An 8,910-nucleotide genomic window follows, 5' to 3' on the forward strand; every position below is an offset into this window, starting at 1 on the left:
AGAGGTGGGTTTTGGTCTGGGGTGGAGTGGGCTGTGGGAAGGGGCTTCTGTCCTTTGCTGTGAATCTGTTCTCCCAGCTGGACTCCTCTGAGAGCTCTTTACTTGGCATAATTCATACCAATGAGTTGACAGGAGAATGGAATTTTTGCCCTCAGCCATGGCATGCTGGGGAGGGGCTATCAGGGGGAATCCAAAGGAACGAACAAATCCCCAAGCGTGTTTGTGCCATTAGTACGAACAACTCTGTCCAATCATCACCTTCTTTGGGGGAATGAACTGTGAGCCTGAGGGGCCGATGGGGAAATTTACAACAAGCTCACGCCTTGACAAGGCTCATCTGTGAAGTGGGCCCATGCACGTGGCCTCCCCTAGAGGCAATGGGACGGATCCCCACAGGGCACTCGGTGTTTTCCCAGCTGAGCCCGGGTCCCGCCACCTGGGAAGCTCGTTTCCTCTTAATCATCGTCGCTGTGTCATCACAGAGGATGTCCTGGGATCTGGTGCGAAGCAGGTGCTCAGTGAGGGGCTGTTCCTGCTCCCAGGAACCCTGCTCCCAGCACCCACAGATTCGAGGGTGTTCAGTCACGGGGTCATGTGTCTTTGGGAGCGTGCATGGGCGGAAATCCACCCCTGGAAGCCAGCAACAGGCAATCTGCGTTTGGACAAGTTGACAGCAATTCCTCACTGAGCATCTACTGTGCGCCAGGCACTGTTTCCAGCCGTGAATGAACCGAAATGGGATTGGGGAGCTGCTTCATGGAGCTTCAGTGGCAGGGAGCAGGGGAGAGGAGACAGAAATAAACATTTGCCTCCAGTGGCCAGATGAGGACATGGGTTTGATGACCCTCAGTCCCTTCCAAGCTGGGTGTGTCAGCCTCTAGACCCCAAAATGGACTCTTTCTGAAAAGATAGGGGCCCTTGGATTCCCAGACCCTAGCCTGGCCAGGGCAGGGGTGGGGGTGGGAGGTGATGTCCTCTGCTGACGTGCGCCCTCATCACCACACCCTAACGCCCCTCCCTTCTCCGCCAGGTGAGGGGCCTTCCCACCCCAGGAGGGTTTCCCGCTTCCATCCGATCCAGGACTTTACCGTAAATTACAACTGAGTTTGGACACCAGCCCCCACCTCCTCTCCCTTCTTCCTTGTGCCCCTCCCCAAAATGTGAAACACTACTGAAGGCCACACGGAGCTGGGATGGGGCTTCGTGGTCTGCGAGGGGCTCACTGCCCCTTCTGGGAGATTTCCTCCCTCCCCCCACAACACAACCTTTGTGGCTTCCCCGAATGAAATCGCAACTTTTCCTATATATATACATGCATATATATAGAGAGCTATAGACGGTATATATATTTTTTGAGTATAGATCATGGGACCAAACCTTTCCGACTTCCTTCCATCTAAGAGAAGGTGGCCCTGGGCAGGTCACTCAGCAGGGACACTCAGAAGGGCTGAGGCTGGCGGGGCAGCCCAGTGTCTCCCCACCTCCCGCTTCATGTCAGACCAGGGCACCAGGCGAAGCACTGAGAATCATCAGCCGACGCGATATACCTCCAGGACTTTTGACCCCTGCCACCGACGAGATTCTCGCGGGCCTGTGGGCTCAGCTGGCTTCAGTGTCCCTGGTCCTAGCTGCAGCTTCCGGAACCTCCTCCCCCTCCTCATCCCAGGGCCCTACCTTCCCTGGATGTAGGCACAAAAGAGACCCCTTGGCCTCCCCCAGTCCTTCCCCCCAGTCATAGCCTTACTCATGTGACCAATAGCCCTTAGCTTTCCGTGTCGGGGGCAGACGGGGCGGGGGCGGGGAGCCCCCACCCCGAACCCCCTCCCAAGGGCAGGCGGCCACCCTCCCTGCCTTTGGATCACCAGCCTGGAATCCACAATCTCATGACCAAGATTGCCACGTGCACTGGACAAAGCCGACCCGCACCCCTTCACCAGAGATACCTCTACAAAGAATTTTTTTTTTGGTCTTTCTGAGCAGGTACAAAGAAGAAAAGACATGAGGAAAAAAATCAAATGACAATGGATTTTTGTTTTCTAGTTGGGGTGGGGAGGACTATGCTTTGTGGGGGGGCGGGGCTCTGTATAGCTACCCAAACCGTGAAAACCCTTCTTGAAGCACAGAGTCAAGTTTTTTTTTCGGACATCCGGTGGGGCCTCTTGCCAGATGAGGCACCAGAGAACTTAATAAGCTCAAGAAAAAAAATTTTAAAGAAAAAAAAAGCACTCCCTTTTGTTTCTACCAAATGTGTTGACCGACCCAGAAAAAAAAAAAAAAAAAAAAAAAAAAAAAAGAAGGAAAAAAAAAACATAGCAAAAAAGAAAAAAAAAAGGAAAAAAAATCTTCTGACCAACCTGTTTCGATATTCCAGTTTGATAATTGTTCCAAGACCCTCTCTAGCGTGCCTGTGTCCCGTCCGTCTGCGTGTACAAGTGTGTGCTCAGGGGCGGTGGGGTCCCATCCGCATCCCGCCCCGCCCCGCCCCCCGCCAGGCCTGCTTGGGAGTGCGTGCTGGCGTGCAGTGGCGTGTGTCCTCTGGTCCATGTTTACTGGCTGTAAATACCATTTTTATACTCCACATCAAAGACCTACGTGATTTGTACGATGTACTTTATTTCTGCTACGAGTAATTTCATGAAGTTTCAACTTGCAAAACGACTTTTGGAGACAAACACACACACACACACACACACAAGAAAGACAAGAAAAAGACTTGGAGGGAACTTTGGGTTGACTTGGTTTGAATCTCGAGGTCCTCGTCACTGTGGCGTGTTTCAGGTGAGAGGCTGCAGGGGTCATCCTAATGTCCAAAATGCCTCTCTTTGGTCTGGAGAAACTGAAAGTTTATTTAATAAAAGTTTTACTTGCTAAAAGACTGAGTTCTCCCTCATTTGCCCTGTTTCATCGAAAAAGACCAAGTGCATTGGGTGTCTGGACTAGAGATCAATCTAGATTTAGAGGGAGGGTTTGCAGGAGGAGAAGGAAGGTCGGTCGTTCCCATGGTCAGGATTCTGTCTGATTCTTCCTGACATTGAAGAAATGGGAGTGTTCCTTCTCCAGAAAAGTAGGTACATTTTGTTGATTCATACGTCCATTCATTCATTCAACAAACGTTTACTGACTGCCTACTGAGTGCCTAAGCCTCTGCTGAGGTCAGGGACACAGCAGTAACCAGTTGGTTCTGGGCTCTGCCCTCAAGGAGTCAGCCAGGGGGTGGGGGCAGGGGAGATGCCATGCAATATACATTTTTGTAATTGAGATAAAAATTCACCATTTTTCTTTACCATTTTGAAGTGTACAGTTGAGTGGCATTAAGCACATTCAGAAGGCTGTGTAACCATCACCACTGTCTAGTTCCTAAAGGTTTCCATCACCCCTAAAAGCAATCCCGTCCCCATTAGCAGTCACTCCCCAACCCCTCCGCAGCCCGTGGCCACTACGAACCCACTTTCTGTCTGCACAGCAGGAGCTGAACCCAGGCTCTCAGGCTGGTCTCTTGCCCACTGTGCTGTCCCACTTCTCTGTGCTGTGTGGCGGCTGAAATTCAAATGTATCAGATGGTAATTCAAGTTATTATTTGTAGTATTCCAATTTAAGCTTTGAAATTTAACTCAAAGCTGTTAAACATTTAGAATATGCACCCATATGAAACTGTGGATTTGCCTGTTCACATCAATGGAATCACACAGTGTGTCCTTTTGTATCTGGCTTCTCTCACTGAGCATAGTGTTCTCAAGGTCCAACCATGTTGTGGCGACTGTCAGTGCTTCACTCCTTTTTAAGGCTGAATATATTCCAGCGTGTGGTGAGACCATTCATTCACCGATTGAGTTGTTGCCACCTTTGGCCATTGTGAATCACGCTGCTGTAATGATTCGTGTGTGAGTTTCTGTTTGAACATCTGTTTCAGTTCTCTCAGGTCCATCCTAGGAGCAGAATTGCTGGATCTTGGTAAATCTGTGTTCCCACCAGCAACGCACAGGAGTTCCTGTTTCTCCGCATCCCCACCTATACTTGTTACACAGTCAACGGAGAAATCCCTCCATTGGACCTGACGCAGTCAAGGCCCCGGAAGTGTTCTGAAGAGGTGAGACTTGCAGGAGGTGAGATCCAAGACCTGATGTAGCTTTGGCTAAAAAAACAAAAACAAAATGGCCTGCAGTTCCAGCACGCCAGTGAAGGCCTCAAAGTTCCTCCCCCAAAATCCTGAGACCCAGGATGGGGGACAGTGTGCTCCAAGGTAAGGCGTGGAGGTGGGGTGAGTAAACGGAGATGGACACACTCAAGCTGAGCCTTTCCAGATTTACGGGAGGGGTACTGGCCACTCAATTTAATTAGCCACTTAATATCCTTCCAGGGGCTTTGCAGAAATGGCATCCTTTAATCTGATCAACAACTCATTCCATTTTATAGTTGAGGAAACTGAAGCTCAGAGACAGGAAGTGCCTTCCTCCAGCTCCTACAGAAAGAACAAGACCCAGCTGGGGTGGGAGCTGGAAAGGTGAGTCTGAGTCCACCTGGAAGGGTTTTCTGGGTGGAAGGAACAGCATGGGCAAAGACTCAGAGGCTTGGGATGTCATGGTCGTTAAACCATTGGCTAAGACCATAGCACTGGGTGAAGAGACAGATGAGAGGTGATGGGGGCTGGGTCACAGATGTTCCTTTGTGATTGAGCACCTACTGTGTGCCAGACCTTGTCCCCATCTTCCCAAGGTTGCAGTCAAGGAGAAAGTACTTTGGGACAAAAAATCAAAAGCACCCCATGTCCAGAAGGAAAAGTAATTCTCAAGCATGCTAAAAGTTATAATCACAAGGAGACCAGCAAGTCTGGGACATATCTTGATGTCAGTTGGGAGCCACAGAGTGTTTTGAGCAGGGGAGGGGTGGGATCAGTTTGGAGTGATAAGAGAATACCTGGGGTGACCTCTGTGCCGCTGGAGGGGTGTAAATCAGCATTCTGGAGAACGGTTTGGCAGGATACTAAACTTACCAAGCATCTATTAAGCACTTACTCTTTGCCAAGCATTCTTTCAAGCCTGTGTCATACAATACAGTAGCCACTAGCCACATGTAGCTATTTATATTTCAATCAATTTGTCAAATTATAACTTTCTTCCTCAGTCACACAGAGCCACATTTCCAGGTCTCCAGAGCCACACGTCCATCACTTCAGGAAGTTCTCTCAGACAACACTGGTCCAACTATTTTACATGACATAACCTGCCACAACCTCATGAAGTATGTCCTGTGAATAGCCCCACTTTATGAGTCAGTTAACTGAGGCTCAGAGAGGTTAAGTGACTGGCCCAAGGCTGCACAGCAGGAGTTGAACCCAGGCTCTCAAGCTAGTCTTTTAACCACTGTGCTGTCCCACTTCCCTGTGCTGTGTGATGGCTGAAATTCAAATGTATCAGATTGTAATTCAAGTTATTATTTGTAGTATTCCAATTTAAGCTTTGAAATTTAACTCAAAGTTGTTAAACATTTAGAATATGCACCTGTACAAAACAGTGACTCTACCTGAGGGTCTCCATAGAGTGAATAAATGTGTGCTTGGGATGGCTATGATGTAGGTGTGCAGCCAGGGGCAATAGGCTAAATGACATCCAGGGTAAATGAGTTAGTTACTGCTGCATAACAATTTAACCTCCCCCAAATTGAGCCACTTAAAACACCACACATTTATTATCTCACCCACTTTGCACAGGTCAGGAATCCAGGAGTAACTTTGGTGAGTGTTTCTGGTTCAGGGTCTCTCACAAGGTCACAGTCAAGGCATTGGCTGGGGCTGCCTCATCTGAAGGCTGGACTGGGGCTGGGGGAGCTGTTTCAAGCTGGCTCCCTCACATGGCTATTGGCTGGAGACCCTAGTTCCTCCTCACCACGTGGACCTTTCTATAGGGCTGCTCACTACAGGGCAGCTGGCATCCCCCAGACAGAGTGTGACCCAAAGTGAGGGAGGGAGAGAAGACACTGCCTGTTTTGACTTATCTCTCCAGGTAACATGCCATCCCTTCTGCTTTATTCTATTTGTTAGAGGCAAGATACAAAGTCTAGCCCACAGTCACAGCAGGAGATTACATATGGGCATGAATATCAGGGGGTGGGTCCCATGGGGGCCACCTTGGAGGATGGCCACTGCAGGGAGCATTACCCCGTGGAATACCATGTGGTCCTTGGAGAATGGAATCATCTCCAGGTCATGTTAGGCGAAAAGGAGAGATGCAGAAAATACACAGCAGGAAGCAACCCATGTGTCTGTGTGTGTGCGTGTTTAAATGTATACATGTATAGTACTAAATTCATCGCTCTTAAGTCTGGAGGCTTAAACTTAAGTGTGGAGACTGCCCAGGGTTTGAATCCCACTTACGAGAATTATCAGACCAGTGGCCGATCTCTCTGCGGCTCAGCCTCCCCCCCAACTCTGGAAAAGTGAGGCCAATCAAGCACAAGCTTTTGAGGGTTGTTGTGGGAATGAACGAATCCATATTTGTGAGGCCCAGAGTAACCGGGACACAAGTGTCAAATCAATCCCGTTGAAATTAACTTTCCAGCGGCTTCGCCCCTGGCCACCAGGAGGGGGCAGCAGAAACTCATGCCTTCCTTCGGTAGTATTGATGCCTTCACTTGAAAGGCCGCAAGCATTTATTGAGCGCCCAGTGGGTGCCACGCGGCCCGCTGTGGACTGCATGAGGTGGTGAGGAGACCCCTGGGCTCTCTCCTAGGACATAAAAGCTACTTTGCCCAAATTCCTTAGCCAGTCCCTTAAAGCCTGTGGGATCGGCCCCACCTCCCTTCTGTCGCCTCCTCTCTCCAGATTGAATGTGTTACTGCCGCCAGGCTTTTACACGTGCGGTTCCCCGCGCCGGGAAACCCTCCCATCCTGGAGTTCTCAGACGCTGGGCTGGCACGGAGACACACAAAGTCTTCCGAGCACAGGGAATGGCACGGTGGTCAAACAGCCTGACGTGGGACCTGAGGCCCACAAGAACAGACATGTTTGCCTCTGTCCTCAGTATTTGCTGAGCTATTCAAGGTTTGCATGCCTTTGAGCAGCCTCATTCTCCCTCCAAGCCTCAGTTTCCTCATCTGTAAAATACTTTGCCCCATCTAGGATTGCTGAGACGATCAAGGACACGAATGCGCACGAATAACAAACCTTGTCATCATAACATAACATTGTAAGAAGGCAAAACAGGATCTCCTGAATCAGAAAAGTGAACTCTCGGACAGTATTCCTACTGTATTCGAATGTCAACAAGCCCTTATGGAGCGCCTGTGGTGTGCTAGGCTCTGCTGTAGGTAGGTTCTGGAGACTGCTGCAGAGAACAAAACGCACGAAAATCCTCTGACCACGCCCCCAGGTCCTCTCCCCGCCCCCTCTTTTCCCAGCCTACCAGAAAGGGGTGGGGGTGGGGCTTACCTACATATTCGTGAGTCTATCAGCCAATCCGCAGCCTGAAGTCAGGCCTGTCTTTGGAGCAGGGGTGATTGTGACGTCAGGAGTGACGCATTCAGTGATCCTTAAAGGTGCAGTAACCTCCGATGGAGTAGGGAGTTTGGAACTGACTTGGAACGACACATACCTGCCTTTCTTTGGCAGTCTGTACAGTGCAGGTTGGGATGTGCAAGGCATCGAAACCAGCGCCTACTAGCACCGAAAGAGCGTTGCCATCGTGGGTGAAGTCCAGAGATACGTTTGGAGAGCTCAGTCCCTGCCAGGCACTTTACTCCAGTGTCAGGTCCCTGCGCGAACTGAAGTTTCAGCACCGGGGGTCGCGGACAGCTCCAGGGCCCAACCAGAGCGCGCTGTGTGGGTGGGTGTGCGGTGTGTAGAGGGTTCTGGCGACGGGGCCCAGAAAGAGCCCCAGGTCCTCAGCCAGCCCACTGGAACAAGGCCGCCTACTCTCTGCCTGTCTGTCCCCCCATCAAAGCCTCAGAGGAGCCCAGCCTCAGATCGATGACTCCACCTGACATCTCCAAGCGGATATTCCTCAGGTCAAAATTGTTCCTGGTCCCCAGCCCTGCTGCTCCCGCGTCATCCCCATGTCAGCAGGTGGCTGTCCCATCCTTCCAAGTGCTGGGGCCAGATATCTTGATGTTATCCCTCACTCCTTTCTTGCTCACTCTGTAACTAGTCTGTTAGCAAGTTCTATCGCCTCTGCCTTCAAAAGTGTCTCCTAACTTGGCCCACTTCTCCCCTCTCCTGTGCCTCCACGTGGTCCAGCCGCAGGATCTCCCGCCTGGACCTGCGCTGTCCCCTCCACCTTGGTCCTCGGCTCCTGCCCTCACTTCCACAGTCTGTCCTCCCCGCAGCAGCCACCAGAGGGCGCGTGGGAGCACCTGAGTCAGACCCCGCCCTCCTCTGCCCACAGCCCTCTAGGATTCCCACCTCCTTGAGGGTAAAAGCCCACGTCCTCCCCATGGCCCACAAAGCCCTGTACGACCTGCTTCTGTATCCTCCCTTCCCTTACCTCCTCCCTCTCTCCTCGCTCACTCTGCTCCAACCACATTGGCCTCCTCCCTGTTCCTTCAACACACCAGGGACAGTCCTGCCCCAGGGCCTTTTCACTGGCTACACTCTGCATGAAACCCTCTTCCCCAGATATCACCTGCAAACCTGTCCTCAACTTTCCACTCACAAGAGTAGCCTGGAAGGAGTGGAGGTGGAATAAGTTAGCAAGAGGATGTCAGGGGTCATAGGCCTGGAGACCTGGTGAGGATGTTGACTTCTATTACCAAGGCAATAGGGAGCCATGGAGGGTTTTATAGGAGGAAGAGGCAAGACAATCACACCTGCATGTTTTAGGCTACCCCTGGCTGTTGTGTGGAGAACACACTGCAGGGGAGATTCTATAGAAAGAGGAGGCTTGTGCTGGCTTCCAGGTGGGCAATTGTGTGGCTTAGATG

General features: G+C 51.0%; 1 protein-coding gene and 1 long non-coding RNA gene across 4 annotated transcripts in view; both read left to right on the plus strand.

Moving 5' to 3' along the window:
• Window positions 1–2,873, plus strand: part of CELF5 (CUGBP Elav-like family member 5) — a 44,104-nt gene extending 41,231 nt beyond the window's left edge. For all 3 annotated transcript variants that reach the window (XM_064479697.1, XM_064479694.1, XM_064479696.1), the window contains exon 13: window positions 1,031–2,873. The gene's annotated coding sequence lies outside the window, so the exon portion shown is untranslated. The remainder of the gene's footprint in view (window positions 1–1,030) is intronic.
• A 1,024-nt stretch (window positions 2,874–3,897) lies between these two features.
• Window positions 3,898–7,942, plus strand: LOC105102661 (uncharacterized). Its single transcript, XR_838393.3, has 3 exons — window positions 3,898–4,087; window positions 4,414–4,501; window positions 7,115–7,942. It is a non-coding gene; the product is annotated as an uncharacterized LOC105102661 (long non-coding RNA).
• The last annotated feature ends 968 nt before the right edge of the window (window positions 7,943–8,910 follow it).

The sequence above is a fragment of the Camelus dromedarius genome, chromosome 27 (genome assembly GCF_036321535.1).
Source record: "Camelus dromedarius isolate mCamDro1 chromosome 27, mCamDro1.pat, whole genome shotgun sequence".
Taxonomy (NCBI): domain Eukaryota; kingdom Metazoa; phylum Chordata; class Mammalia; order Artiodactyla; family Camelidae; genus Camelus; species Camelus dromedarius.